The 16,571-nt window shown below is 22.7% G+C and overlaps 1 protein-coding gene across 3 annotated transcripts in view; it reads left to right on the plus strand.

Moving 5' to 3' along the window:
- Positions 1 to 16,571, plus strand: part of LOC107065319 (beta-1,4-N-acetylgalactosaminyltransferase bre-4) — a 94,498-nt gene that overhangs the window by 43,369 nt on the left and 34,558 nt on the right. The window lies entirely within an intron of this gene.

Raw genomic sequence — 16,571 nt, forward strand, 5'->3', positions numbered from 1 at the left:
TTTATTATTCCGGTTTACCAACCCTCAGCTTTTTATATAATATGACTTTTACGAATAGTAATGCACGTTTCAGAATCGATTTGAAATTGATCGTATAATAAAAAAAAAAAAAAAACAAGAATTTCAGATTTATTCTATGTATTTCTATTGTATTATTTATGTATGTATACTTATTAATATTTATTTATTTATTTAACAAAATACGAATAATGTTTAAAAATGCACACAGATAATAAAATATTATGAAAAATATAACATAGTTAATTTGATACATGTACATGTATAATTTTTTTTTTTTTTTTTTTCAAATAAATGAAACAAATTTTATTTATAAACTTAACTATTACGTGATTTATGAAAAAAAAAAAAACGAATAAAAAGAACGAACGGAACTATATTTTTTTGTCTCTTTTATCTTTTTCTTTTTTTTTTTTACTTTTTTTTCTTCTTTTTTTCCCCCTTTTCTCTTTTGTTCCTATTTCTTTTCTTTTAATCAACATTTTTACGATTTAATTAAACACGGATATTAATTCATGCTACTGCTGTCAACGTTTTCCGGTTACTTCTTCCCGTAGAGAGTTCACCAATATCCGGGAAAAGAAAAGAAAAGAAAAGAAAGAAAGAAAGGAAAAAAAAAAAATAAAAAAAAAAGTAAAACAGGAAAACTAATCAGAGAATTTCTTCATGTTTCCATTGTATAAGTGTCTATTCGTGTCTGTTTAAATTGATATTATTAATTCTACGGTGGTTTAAATAGTAGTTCGATGGGGGAGAACAACGAGAGCACCTGTGCGAGAAGAATAAAAAGAAAAAAGATAAAGAAAAAAATAGGTAAAAAAGAAAAAATAAAAAACTCTCTCTTTTTCATTTGCAATCAAATACACTACGCGAAACTTTCTTGATTTCTTTTTTTTTTTTCTTTCCCCCTTTCTCTCTAAAAAAAAAAAAAAATGATTAAACAATGTCGATCGTATCATTTCTAACAAAAAGAAATATTTTCACGAAATAAAACGAACCTATTTCTATTTGTTTTCTTTTTTTTTTTTCGAGATGATAATTAAATTTGATACAAACCTAGAGAGACCAGGGGGATCGATAGGCAACCTTTTGAGTTGGAAGAGCAAGAAAATGACAATTTTATTATTTATAAAATTTCAACGTTTTTTCAAGAGCCACAAAATCATTTTTTCTTGCCAACAATAAATAGTACTCGTACTATTATATACAGTATATATAGTATATATATAGTTATTTGTAGTATATAGTATTTATTATTTTTTTTTTTTATTAATTTATTATCTTTTATTAAAAAATATATATCGTATATATTATTTTAAATTATTTTTTTATTATTTATTATTTTTTATTATAAAATATATATAATAAGTATTTAAATATATATTGTGTATATATATATATTTAATTTTATTTATAATATTAAATATAAATCTTATATATTTATATTTTTTTTTACAAAAAAACTAGTATTCAGTTTTTTCTTTAAATTTAGACTAGAAGAAAAGATTTAGGAAGGCCATAAAACCATAAACAAACCTACAAATTATCGAGATATATTGGTGCGATAAAAACCCTTTGTGCAGTGTCGGGCCCTTTGAGGAATTTCGGATTCCTATGTAAACATATGCGATATACCATAAAAAGGAATAACATTCCGATGTTCCTAGATCAAGTTTCTTTATGCATAGTTTCCACTACCGAAAACCATGAGTTGTATTCGTTGTGGACTATGGGGGTGGATCCTTATGCTATTGGTCAATAAGATTCGTAAGCTTCTTCCTTCTTCTCTAAAGGGTTGCAGGTCATTTATGATATAAAATACTTGGATAGAAATAGGAAAGTAGCAGTTGCAGTCTCAGTTACAGTCGTAGCCGTAGTTAGTCATCAGTCGTAACAGTAGTAGTTGTATTATAAGTTGTTATCAGTTGTAAAAATAATACAGTCGCTCATCTAAGTTGAAATCGTAAGATTGTGAAACTATTATTGTACTTTTTCTAATACCTATTTTAAATAAATTATATTAGTAGGATTAAACTGAGTGTAGGTTCACCTCGCACCTCTCACCCTAAATAAAATTCCGTATATATATATATATATATATATATATATATATTATTTTTATTTATTTTTTATTTACCATTTTTTATTATAAAATATATTATTAAATGTGGTATATGTTTAATGTTGTTTATATTGTTCTATATTGTTTTATATTGTTAATACTAATAGCTAATATTATATTAGGGCATAATTAGAATTAAGTATATTGTCAAGGGGAACGAACATGTAGGGGTGGCCTTCGGGGTAAACACCCTAAAGGGGTATACCTGAAATAAACTATCTATCTATCTATCTATAAAATATATTATTTTTATTTATTATTTTTTATTGTAAGAAAAATATATATATATATATATATATATTATAAAATATATTTATAGAATATATTTATAGAATATAATGTTTTATATATAAAAAATAAAAAAAATGAAATCAGAGAAAAAAATATCGAGCATTACTATTAAACATTGCAAATGATATAAGTGATAGGAAAATATCAAAAAAAAAAAGTTTTACCACTGATAACAACGTCATATTTTATCGCATAGTTTATCGTGGTTAATGTGTTAACAACTTCCTTTATACATTCATACACGTATCCGTTTTACAATGATATGAATGTTTAAATAGCGTGAAAATGCGTGTGCATTATAATAGTTAAATTTTTTCTTTGAACAAACAAAATTAAGAACAGAAGAATATAAGAACATATATATATACAACAAATATTATATAATATAATAATAATATATATTATTTTGTTTCAATAAATAACATGAAACAACAAATTTGTCTAATATATGTTATATACATAATAGACAAAGTAAGTTGAATATTAAAATATAAATATAATATAAAAATATATAAATAATTTAATACATATAAAAAAAGTTCAATATATTTGTTATCAAAAAAAAAAAAAAAAAAAAAAAGAAAAAGAAGAAAAGAAAAAAATAGAAAACACACCCCAGAAATATTCTTTTATCTTTTCCCTTTGTTATATTCGTCATATTCGTCATATTCGTTTGTTCGTTGATTTTTTTTTTTTTTTTTTTTTTTATTTGTAAAAAATCCTCTCAAAATTCACAGGAAAAAAAAAAACATAAACCTTTAAAAAAAATCGTCGCCAAATTTATCGATTATTTCTATTGAATTTATTTTTATTCTCCAAAGTCAGTAATCAATATTCGTTGTGAGATACGATATACATATATATATATAGTACTCTATTGGATATGTATATTTTTGTTGAATTTTTTTTGTTATTGTAAGCAAACATAAACTCATATATATATGTTGTTGAATAGTCAGAAAGAGAGAGAGAGAGAGAGAGAGAGAGGACAGTTCGTAGCAGTGATTCATCGTCAGGTAGGATGAGATTGGGTATAACGATTTGAAACACACAACAACGTTATTCAGAAGATATATCTCCTAGGTTTGTACCTGTGCAAATTCGGCTTTTGGTATCTCTAACCGAATTTCACCCTTCTCTCCTTTCCACCACCAGCATCACCCTCTCTTCGTTACAGTTAGAAACCACCCCCACTTTCTTCTTCTCAGTATGACTGTGAACAACAACGTTCTCCTCACTTGATATATTACGGTAACCATTTATTATATCACTGACCGATAATGTTTTGCTTTGTTTCATGGTTCCTATACAAAGATCTATTCTTGATTAGTATTGTCTCACTTATGGTTAGTATTATACATACACACATACACAGACACATGTAAACTGTTAACAAGCTGCGTCGACAATTATATTCACATGCAGAGAGATCAAGAGAGAATTGGGTGATTGGTTTTGTTAAAGGGGTGGTTGAAGGAGTTTGAAGAGTTTGAAGGGTGAGGGGGTGGTTTTAGTTGGTGGTGGTTAGAAAGTGAAGATAATGAAACACGTGGTTATTGCACAGTTGACAGGTATATTAATCGTTTATCATTTTTGATAATATCAATTAACAATTTTGTAATTTCATTTGCAATATATATTTATAATTCAAAGATGATATTATTATTTTTATTATTATTATTTGAAATACATGGTTAGTTCTTTTTATGTATTACACAAGTGATGGGTGGTATTAGTCGTTTATAATTTTTGACAATTTTGATTATCAATTTTTTAATTGCATTTGCAATATGTTTAATTCAAAGATATATATATATATATATATATATATATATATATATATATATATATATATATATATTGTATTTAATATTATATTTAATTATATTAATATTATATTATTATATAATATTATATATTATATTTAATTATATTAATATTATATTATATTTAATATTTAATTATGCTTTATAATTTAATAATATTAAATTATATTTTATTTACTTATAATTAATTAAATATAATATTATTATTATATATATATATATATATATATATATATATATATATATATATATCATGTAATATTAATAATATTAAATATAATTATATTTTATTATACAAAATATAAATATATATATGGGTTTTTAGAAAATGTGGTGTTATGTGAAACCATGGTTTTATGGGACTCAAATTTCCTTATTTTTATTTGACATTATAATGAATTAAACATAATTGAGAAAGTATAATATTATATTCTGTATTTACATACATTTATAATATTATCACATACATAAGATATACAGAACTGTAATATCAAGGGAATGAAAGGAAGGAAAGGAAGGGGAAAAAAAGGAAAACAAAAAGGGATGAGAAACGTATGAGAAAAAGGAAAGAAGGAAGAAGAAGGGTTTACGAAAAGGTGACTTGGGTTGAGTTAGGTTGGTGGTAAATGGTTTTGAAAAGAAAAAACACGAATAAGAAACCAACTTGTTCTCGTCGTAGAGTTTTCAAAACGTTAATTGCTGTTGATGTACAAAGAATCTTAAAGAAAATTTTTTTAAAAACCCTCTTGTTTCTACTTTATATATATATATATATATATATATATATATATATATATATATATATATATATATATATATATATATATACATATTGTAACTGCGTAGTAGGTTTACCTTACCAAGACACGTAGGATAAAATAAATGGCTACGCAAACGTCGTAATTTATTAATTGAAGAGGATAACGTGCGTCGAGTTTCGTCAGAAAAAGGAAAGAGAGAGAGAGAAAGAGAGAGAGACAGAGAGAGAGAGAGGAAAAGAGAGAGAGAGAGACAGAGAGAGGAAAAAATGTTGAATCTAGTTAATGTGAACGTGCTCATCTTAATTCTTGTATCATCATCATCGTTAACCGCAAAACGAGTTAAAGTTTAACTAACGAGCTCTTCTACGAGTTTTGCGTGTGAATATATATATATATGTGTGTCTGTGTGTGTGTAAGGATTCTCAAAAAATATATATATATTGTTTTTTTCTACAATTTTTATTGTACTCCGACATATATTTGTATCACGATCAATTTATTTTACCACATTAAAATGTAAATATATTTTGTTCTTATTCAAGTTAACACATGAAGATGATTTAATGATTAATCTTTTGAATGTATGTTATATAATAAAAATGAAATATTAAATTAAAGTTAATTAGAATTAATATTAATCTATTAATAATATTATTTTGTAATAATAATAATAATATAATGTAATTAGAAATAACAGGACGAATTTCTAATATAATGATGGTGAAGAAAAATCTATTGAATTTTATATTAATATATGTATTGTAATTTTATAATATAATATAAAATTAATTTATAATGAAAATTCAATTATTTTTAAATTAATACTCTATATCTAGTTAATATAATAGTACTACTACTACTATATATATATATATATTACTACTTAATAAAATATATAAAATTATTAAAATTAAATATTAAAATCTAAGCTAACTTAAAATTAATAATTAAATCAATTGAATTTTATATTAATATAATACTAATCTCTATATATCACATAATTTAATACTAAATCTAAGCTAATTAAAAATTTAAATATTAAATCTAAGCTAATTAAAAATTTAATATTAAATCTATTTGATATTATTATGTAATACTAATCTCTATACACTTCATGTATAACTTACTCCTACTTTAAACCGCATATTATATTTTCATATAAATAGTATGAGATTTTAACTAATTGTTATACAGATTCGAAACTTTGCTTTTTTTTCTTTTTTTTTTTGGAAAATAGATAGATTGCTAAATGCTTTAATAGAATAAAAAATTCTTCATTCGATCTCGTAAAATAACATATCATAGATTGTATTTTTATTGTTATTGTTATTGTTATTGTTGTTGTTGTCGTTGCTATTTTTATTATTATTGTTGCAAAGCACCGATTGTTATTTCGTTGATGCACGTTTTCGTCAATTTTGTCGACTATGGCTCGACACACGCCCCCTGGCATTCATTGAAAGAAGTGCACAAACACACACACTCACACTCACGCATCCAACCAATCACCTATACAAACATCCACCAACCCACCCACCCACATACAAACATTTCCAATGCAGAGAAAGGAATGTCTTTTTTTTTTTTTGTTTTTTTTTCTTTTTGGTCGTACGAGTTGCTGCTGCTGCTGCTGCTGGTTGTTTTGTCTCGAGTCTGTGAAATAAAATTGAACTCCTCCCCCGATTCGTGGGTGATACAGGGTTGGAATAGGGGGGAGGGGGAGGTAAGAGGAGCAAGGGGGATTTATTTTCATTTGGAAACGAAAACGGAATGCAGTAGTAGTTGACCGAAAATCTCATCCTTTGAAATGTTTTAGATATTTTTTCTTCTTCTTCTTCTTCTTTAACCTCCCCCTCCCCTATCCCCCCCCGCCACCTCCCTCACCTATTATATATATTATATTTTAATTCTATATTAATATTTTATATATATATTTATTATATTTTAATTTTGTAATAATATTTTATATATATTTATTATATTTTAATTTTGTAATAATATTTTATATATATATATATATTATATTTTAATTTTGTAATAATATTTTATATATATATTTATTATATTTTAATTTTGTAATAATATTTATATATATATATATATATATATATATATATATATATATACATATTCCCCGTGGGGGTGGCGGGGAAGAATACCCCCTCAGTAATCCCTGCTTATCGTAAGAGGCGATTAAAAGGGAAACCCAGGAAAAATGGTAATATATATATACATATACATATACATATACATACCTAGATTTCAGACATATACCAAGCATCCATGTGAATATTACCATTAATATTATCCAATTTTGATCTTTCATGATAACATATTGTATAGAGTGTATATATATATATATATATATATATATATATATATACAAGATCGAATACTATTTGGTTCATTCATTTGATTCGCACGTTATCAAATACATTATACCTTTTGTGTGTGTCGTATTATATATCGTTTCTAAAGATCCATCGATATAAATTCCAATAAGCGTGGAAGAAATTGCATTGTCGTTCTAAAAATGTTATCTCTCTGTCTCTCTCTCTCTCTCTCTCTCTCTCTCTCTTATTTTTTCTTTTTTTGCAATGGCATAAATAACCTGCAAAATGGTAGATCACTCGACCATTCTTATCACGTAGACATTTTCTCCCTCTAATCTTTTTCTACATGTTTTTTTTTTCTTTTTTTTTTTTTTTACGATAAACTGGTTTACTCATCGATTAATCTAATCGTAGCTTCTACCTTTTTTGTTTGTTTGTTTGTTTGTTTATTTATTTTACTTTTATTTCAATTTAATTAAACTTTACAAACGTTTGTTTCTGAGAATTCGTAATCATTGACACGAAATGAATTACGTAAATACATTTTTGTTTTAGAAATACAATAAGAAGCATAAATTATAAACCAATAACCCCGCTAATTTTGTATAAATCTTTATTTATTGCTAAGAATGTTAAAGAATATTAACAAATGAACATTATACAGTAAGTTTTATTACAATTAGAAGTAAAATCACAAAGTTTTGTCAATAATTGATGTCTTCTCGTTTACCACTGAACAAACAAAATGGATTTGTTTGTCTTGTTTGTATGTGTTCTTGTTTGTTTTTTTTTTTTTTAAATTCATATAAATGCGTATACTCAAAAGTTCTTTATTTTCTCATGGTTAACACGTTTCGTGCCACAAAAGCCCTTTTTATTACCTGACTTGTCATTCAGGTCATTTAATTTTATTTAAACAAAATCAACAATTACATTTTTCATCAATTAATTCAATACAATTACAATTTACATTAATTATTATAAATATAACAATTGAACAAACTTATGTACTTAGTTTTATACTGTATTTTGTATGATGCATCAATATTTTAATAGTAATATTTTTACAGTACAGAATTCAATTTGTTATAAATATTCATTTCATCAACAAACATCAAACAACATTTCAGCGCATTAAATAAATATGTTTGATGGTAAGTGTACCACCGGGGTGGTACACGTGGCTTGAAGAGCAAGTTTAACGTGTACCACCGGTGGTACACGTGGCACGGAAAGTGTTAAAGAAAAAAAAAGAACAGAAAAAAGAAGAAAAAAAACAACAAAATATGTTGTCTTCTTCCCATATAATCTTGCAGCTTGAAGGAAACCGCGCCTACTTGTAATCTCTTTGATGGGAAATCCCCTTTTACTATTCTGGTATCGATCAAGGAAAAAAAAAAAGAGAGAGAGAGAATATGTTTGATATCCGTTTACATGTTATTACAATGCCGACCACCACCATCAGCACCACTACCACCGTGTTTGAAGATTCACGTGCAAGATATATCACGTATCTCAGGCTTATGAGAGAAATATTCAGATTTATCTAATACTATTTTATTTATTTTGTTCTTATGTTGGTAGAATGAAAATATATGCCACATATATTGGAAAAATGTTATATCCTATCATCCACATATTTTATATCATATATATATATATATATGTACATATGCAATTTTGAAATACTTCTATTGAATTATGTATGAAAATTGATCCATTATTATACGTAGTTAGTAGAAAATATAATATTTTAAGTTATTAAAAGAAAAAATAGATTAATAACAGTATTATTACAAATTATATATCTCTATATTTATATAGTTAAATTTTATTAATTGTATAAATTAAATTATATATTTAAAATTATAATTTTAAATTATATTACAAGATTAAATTATTAAATTAAATTATTAAATTAAATTATTATATATTAAAAATTATATATTTAAAATTGTAATTTTAAATTATATTATAAAAATTAAATTATTAAATTAAATGATTATATTAAAAATTATATTAAATTATATATTTAGAATTGTAATTTTAAATTATATAATATTATAAATTAAATTATTAAATTAAATTGAGTAATATATTAAAAAAATTATAATTTTAAATTAAATTAAAAAAATAACATTTGAAATAACTAAATTATATCTAACATTTATCAGTAAAATTATTTATCATACAAACAGATGAAAAATAACTAATCCATTGCAAGCATTTAAATATAATTATTTAAAATTGCATCATTCACATATAAAAATATAACAATTTCTATTCTAGTAGTTGTTAGTTTTTTTTTTATATACTGGAATATAGTAATCATATATTGTGTACACCCCCATCATCATCCACTTACTACCACAACCACCACCACCACCCCCACAAGTAAATTATTCGTATGAATAGATATACGTAGAATAATAATTGTAATTAAAATGATACACAGTTGTCACTTATTAGATATTTTTTGATTGAACACATATCGTGTTGCCAACCAACATACATAGATCTATAAATGATGGACAGAGAGATTAAACCAAGCCGATACGTTAGCGTTGACATTAATTGACTCCGGACCTTCTAGTTCCTAAAGCAGGAAGCAATTAAGTAGCGTCACGATATTGTAGGTAGATCGAAAGCAATTTTCATGATTTAACGGATAATCAAGCTAATGGGTAATTACACTGCGTGCAATACTATATATGAGATATAATGAGAGATCACTATTATATATATATACATATATATATGTTGTATACTATATTATAATACTATACTACACCTACATATATATATTGTGTGTTATAGTATACCATTAATTATATTATTATATGTATAATAGGGTATACTATATTATACCATATAAGGGAAGTTATATAAACTGTATTTTTGATGCAACCAAAACTATATTTTTACATATAATACAATACAGTATACTATATAAGGGAAGTTATACAAATGTTAATTTGATGCAAACTAAATTATATATTTTCGTATAATACAATACAGTATACTATATAGGGGAAATTATACAAATTTTAAATTGATGCAACCAAAATTATATTTTTACATATAATACAATACAGTATACTATATAAGGGAAGTTATAAAAATGTTAATTTGATGCAACCAAAACTATAATTTTATATATAATATAATATGGTATACTATATAAGGGAAGTTATACAAAAGTTAATTTGATGCAACCTAAATTATATTTTTACGTATAATACAACACAGTATACTATATGAGGGAAGTTATACAAATGTTAATTTGATGCAACCTAAATTATATTTTTACATATAATACAATACAGTATACTATATAAGGGAAGTTATACAAATGTTAATTTGATGCAACCAAAACTATAATTTTATATATAATATAATATGGTATACTATATAAGGGAAGTTATACAAATTTTATTCTTGATGCAACCTAAATTATATTTTTACATATAATACAATACAGTATACTATATAAGGGAAGTTATACAAATTTTATTTTTGATGCAATCAAAACTATATTTTTACATATAATACAATACAGTATACTATATAAGGGAAGTTATACAAATTTTATATTTGATGCAACCAAAACTATATTTTTAATACAATATAGTATACCATGTAAGGGAAGTTATACAAATGTTAATTTGATGCAACCTAAATTATATTTTGCACATATAATACAATATAGTATACTGTATAAAAGAAATTATATAAATTCTACAAATTTTATTTTTGATGCAACCTAAATTATATTTTTACATATAACATAATATACTATACCATATTAAGGTAAGTTATACAAATTTAATATTACTAATGCAATCAAAACTATATGTTTATGTATAATTCAATATAGTATACTGTATAAGAAAAATTATATTAATTTTTGTTATTGATGCAACCAACAGCAGCAACAACAACAACAATAATAATAATAATAACGTAAACCTATTTTTATCTTATTAAATTTTAATACGTCTTATCATACTAGGTAGCGTGTAAATTCTTATTTAAAAAACCAAAAAAAAAAAAAAAAAACCAAAAAAAAAATAGAAGAAAGACATAATCTTGAGATAAAAGGGTTTATCAAGAAGTAAAGCTCGTTTCTTTCTTTTGTTTTTTTCTTCTCTTGCTTCAAATTTAAATTTGTGAATTTTCCTTATCCTTGCGGTTAGGTCCTTTTGCTGCAATGCGACAATTCATAAGTGAAAATGAAAAAGAACAAAAAAAAAACAAAAAAGGAAAAATAAACAAAAAATATCCAAAGATATCTATCTCTCATATCGAAACAATTATTATACCAAAATTTCATTTGAATTGTTAGACAAATAATATATATATATATAATACAACAAAATATACATTTCATATTAAATAATAATAATTTACAATTGACAAAAATACATTTGGAATGATAAAAAATAATCGTCAAATCAAATGGATAATAGTATATATATATATATATATATATATATATATATATATATATATATATATATATATATATATATATATCGTATGATCAATTAATTAACCAAATTCTATTGGGACGAGTAAAATGGATAAATGGAGATTTATTATTCGTTCGTGTTTCAGGTTTAATCAATATTTACACTACGTATAATTGTATTGTAATAACTAACATACATATATAATACTCAAAGGTATATATTTGAACATAAGCATTACTCTAATACCCTTAACCAATCTGTTGAATCGTAACTATGTCAATTAACGATCAAACGTTATCAACCTGGACATTATTATTAGCATAACTAACTGAAGAAAAAAATATTTTCAAAGATTTCAAAGGATTTATCTTCACAAAATCCAAAATTTTACACTATATATATATATATATATACTAGGGGTGCCCTGCCACGCATTGCTGTAGCTTACAATCAGTCCAATACACACATCTTTAAGTCAACGAATTACCTTATACCGCCATCTGTTAGAATCTTATCGAACTAACAGAGATAATCATGACTCTAATTAATTAATAAACAAATAATTCGATTATCAATTGAGATATAAACTATTCTATCATTTAAGTTGGATGAAACTGCACACAGTGTGCAAAATTTGATTAAAATCGGTTCAGTAGTTTAGGAGTATATTGCAGACAAACAACGTGACACGTAATTTATATATATATATAAGGAAAATAAAAAGAGGACACAAAATGAAACGACGACGATCATTGACATGTTCCAGTAACCTTATCGATTTTTCTCTCCTCTCTCAACTTGTTTCCTTCTTTGAAAAAATACTTATCTCACTAGTGTCTCTAACTTGCTTTGATTTCTCTATCGATAGTCAAGGAACTTCCACTCGATAGGTCAATTAAATTTCTAGTATGGGTAAAAGGAAACGCAAAGAGAGAGAGAGAGAGAGAGAGAGAAAGAGAAAATGTAACTTTGACATAACTTAGAAATTCTGAACTCTCTGTAATTAAACATACATGTATCTGTATAGTTTTACAATTTTCATTCAACTTATCACGGTTAAAATTATTACATTAATTACTTAAGTATGTAATATAAGAAAAAAAAATGTCTTTTCATATTATATTTTTACAAGTTTATTTAACATTAGACGAGATATTTATTATATTAAGACGTGTTATAAATAATTGAAGATAGATAATTTACAATTTAAAGTAATCGAAAAGTGTATAATAATAAATTATACAATGTTATATTATTTAACGAAAAGAAATTAAATATTTAATAAAAAAAAGATATAGAAAAATTTATATTTGTGAACTAATACAATATATTAAAAAATTTTACAATATTATGTATTATATATTTATTTATAAAATAATATTTATATTTTTTTATATAATATAATTATATTATTAATTATATATAATATAGACAATATTATATATTTATATATTTATATATAGTATAATATTTATATTATTTTATATATATATATAATATAATTATATTATTTTAATATATTGTATATATTATGTATTTATATATAGCATATTATAATATTTATATTTTTTTATATAATATAATTAGATTATTTATTATATATAATATAATAAATATTATGTATTATATATTTATATATAGTATAATATTTATATTATTTTATATATATATATATATATAATATAATTATATTATTTTAATATATTGTATATATTATGTATTTATATATAGTATAATATAATATTTATATTTTTTTATATAATATAATTAGATTATTTATTATATATAATATAATAAATATTATATATTATATATTTATATATAGTATAATATTTATATTTTTTTATATATATAATATAATTATATTATTTTAATATATCGTATATATTATATATAATTAATAATATAATTATACTTATAATATTGTAAAATTCTTTTACATATATATATATATTCTATTATATTATTATATAATAACAATATAATTATATTCATAATTAATTATACTACTAACATTGTTAAATTCATTTTTTTTATTTCTATATTTATTCTATTAAATTATTATTAAACTAATAATACAATTATACTCGCAATATAATTAAATTCATAATATTGTAAAATTTTTCTATTATTATACTTTGTTATACTATTATCATTATTATACTACAATATACTATATAAATAATTATAAAAGTATTACAAAACAAAAAAGTGAACCGTTTTGCTTGTAGTTTACATCCAACAAGGACAATAAAAAAAAAAAACAAAAAGAATTATTCTAGGTTTTAGTAACCGAACAAAGTAACACCAAGGTATTATTCGTTATAATCAAATGAATGATTCAGAAGACGAACAGAATGAGGAATGGATTCAGAGAAGGAGAAAGAGAGAAAAAGAAAAGAGAGAGAGAGAGGGAAAGAGAGAGAGAACAAGAACTAAAGGGGTGAAGGGTTGGAAAAAGGGTCGTAATGAGCTGTCGTTAGCAGGAAACGTTGTTGAAATTTCTCTTCCCGGATTGTTCTCAAAGATCCCCTCATTAATTTCTCCTTTAGTTTGGTTGCTTTTTTTTTTTTTTAATTCAAATTATAATTGATTTCGTTGGATATCATTTTTTGTATATATACATATATATATATATACTTTTGTTTTAATTTTTAATTTTTAGTCAGCTTGTATTTTCAACTCGTTGAAAATTCTTTTCTTTCCTGTTCTTTTCTTTTTTTTTTTTTTTTTGTAAGTGAGGAATTGGTGGATGAAGGAAGGGGTGAGAATGTTTAAGTAGTTTCCGTTCGATTCGTGAATCTTCGGAAGTACTTACGATAAAAGGCGTGTGAAATTTCGTTAAAAGAATCAATTCTGAGTGCTATATATATAACGTTTAAAAAGTGAACAAATAAAAGGATAGAAATCGATTTCGTGAGACGAATTCGTCCGAGTTTTAATCCGACGAGAGTTTAATAGTATTTCCCCTAGGGTCTATACACAAAAAAAAAAAAACCTTTTTTCTCCTTTATACACATCGTAAAATAGAAACAATTGCATGGGTATATATATATATATATATATACTGTATATACCCTTTTTTCACGTTTAGTTTCGGATGAATATATATTTATTGTTTTTTTCCTTCTTTGTTTTTATTCTCCTTTTTTCTAACTTGAAATCGTATTTAGGAGGGATGAATTGTGCCCTTTCTTTTTTTATTTTATTATATATATATATATATATATTATTAGATTGGAATATTTGTTATATAAATATATAAAATATTTTATTATAATAATTTTAAATAATTTTAATATAATAACTTTAATATATAATTTTAAATATATGATATTTATAATATATTAATTTGTAATAAATTTTAAAATTATTATATTATATTATTTTATATTATTATATAATTTATTTATTATTATATTATATTATTATATAATTTATTTATTATTATATTATATAAAATATATGTATTATTATAATATAATATTTGTTATATAAATATATAAAATATTTTAATATATAATGTTAAATCTATAACATTTATAATATATTAATTTGTAATATATTTTAAAATTATTATATTATATTATTTATACATATATGTATTATTATAATAGAATGTTTGTTATATAATAATATAAAATAATATAATATAATAATTTTAATATATAATTTTAAATATATAATTTTAATATAATAACTTAAATGTATTATTTTAATATAATAATTTTAATATAAAATAATATAAAACATTTTCTAATATATTATAATTTAAATATATAATATTTATAATATTAATTTACAATATATATATATATATATATATATATATATATATATATATGTGTGTGTGTGTGTGTGTATTATTATAATATAATTTTCAAAGATATTTAATTATTATTATTTTTAAACTTGTTCATCATTATTGTTTGTTCTTTCATTATTGTTCGTTTTTTTCTTTCAATTTTCTTTCTTTTTCTTTTCTTTTTTTTTCTTTTTTTTTCTTTTTTTGTTGTTAGCAAATTCGTTAGACGTAATATATATTCAAGATAATAAAACGAATAAATTTCTGAATAAATGATAAAAGTAATGAATCAACCGTGAAATTCGATAAATCGTTAAGAAAAATGTTTGCTCGTGTTGAAGGAAAAACGTGGGTGGAATTTTTAAATGGGAACGTGGTGGGTGGTATGTCTCTGTGAAAAATAACATTTTTACGTAAAAGTTGAAAATATTATTTCATAATAACAAAGTGATTATTATCTAACCATAATTGTCTTCAACAATTATGAAGACATTTGAATAGAAAAGTAATACTGTAAATTATATATCATTTTCTGTATTTATATTTTGCATAGAAATTTACCAACTTGTATATATATATATATATATAAAACAATTCTTAAATGATACAGTCTTACAAAATTAATGTAAATTTTGTAATAATATCAATTATTTTGCATAATATAAAATTAATCATTAAATAAAGCTTTTGGTTTTTTTTTTTTTTTTTTTTTTTTTTAATCAAAAATAAAAATAGCTAGACAAAGGATGGAAAAAGAATTGTAGAAAAATTAATCAAATGTCGAATCAACCAAATTCGAGATTATCTCTTCATCGTATAATATTTTTGTTCGGATGGAAAAAAACTGAAAAGAAAAAAAATATATATATATAAATAAAAATACTTTATCTAATCAATCGCGAGAAAAAAAAAAAGATTCGTCATGTAATTTATCTTATCAATT

This window comes from Polistes dominula, unplaced genomic scaffold (assembly GCF_049000335.1).
Source record: "Polistes dominula isolate Pdom_NZ unplaced genomic scaffold, Pdom_raw_medaka contig_23, whole genome shotgun sequence".
Taxonomy (NCBI): domain Eukaryota; kingdom Metazoa; phylum Arthropoda; class Insecta; order Hymenoptera; family Vespidae; genus Polistes; species Polistes dominula.